Here is a 610-nt window from a genome sequence, read left to right as displayed (position 1 = left end):
GATGAGTTTGTTTCTTCATCCGAATAGATTTGGAGAAGTTTAGCATTACATCACTTGCTCACCAGTGGATGCTCTGCAGTGAATGGGTGCCGTCAGAATGAGAGTCCAAACAGCCGATGAAAACATCACAGTAATCCACAAGTAATCCACACCACTCCAGTCCATCAATTAACATCTTGTGAAGCAAAAGCTGTGTTTGTAAGAACAAATCCATCCTTAAGATGTTGTTAATATCAAACCAATGTTTCCAGCTAATACGAGTCTTCTATCTATAACATTGCTTTGTCCATTGAAAAAGTCATCTCGTCTGAAACAGGAGAGACATATGCACTGTTTATAAAACGGTCCAAAACAGTTCTAAACAAATATATGTAGCTGTAAGAAGACAACAGGGGATGGGATTTTTCACTGAAGGAAGAGTTATTAAGAGTGAATTATGGACTCAAATTTCAGCTAGAAGTGACACTTTAAAGTTGAAATGACTTTATGATGGATACGTTTCTCAAAAACACGCAGCTTTTCATTTCTCAAGATGTTAATTGATGGACTGTAGTCGTGTGGATTACTTGTGATGTTTTTATCAGCTGTTTAGACTCTCATTCTGATGGCA

The sequence above is a fragment of the Sinocyclocheilus grahami genome, unplaced genomic scaffold (assembly GCF_001515645.1).
Source record: "Sinocyclocheilus grahami isolate Dianchi unplaced genomic scaffold, SAMN03320097.WGS_v1.1 scaffold224.1, whole genome shotgun sequence".
In the NCBI taxonomy this organism is placed as follows: Eukaryota; Metazoa; Chordata; class Actinopteri; order Cypriniformes; family Cyprinidae; genus Sinocyclocheilus; species Sinocyclocheilus grahami.
This window is presented reverse-complemented; position numbering follows the sequence as displayed.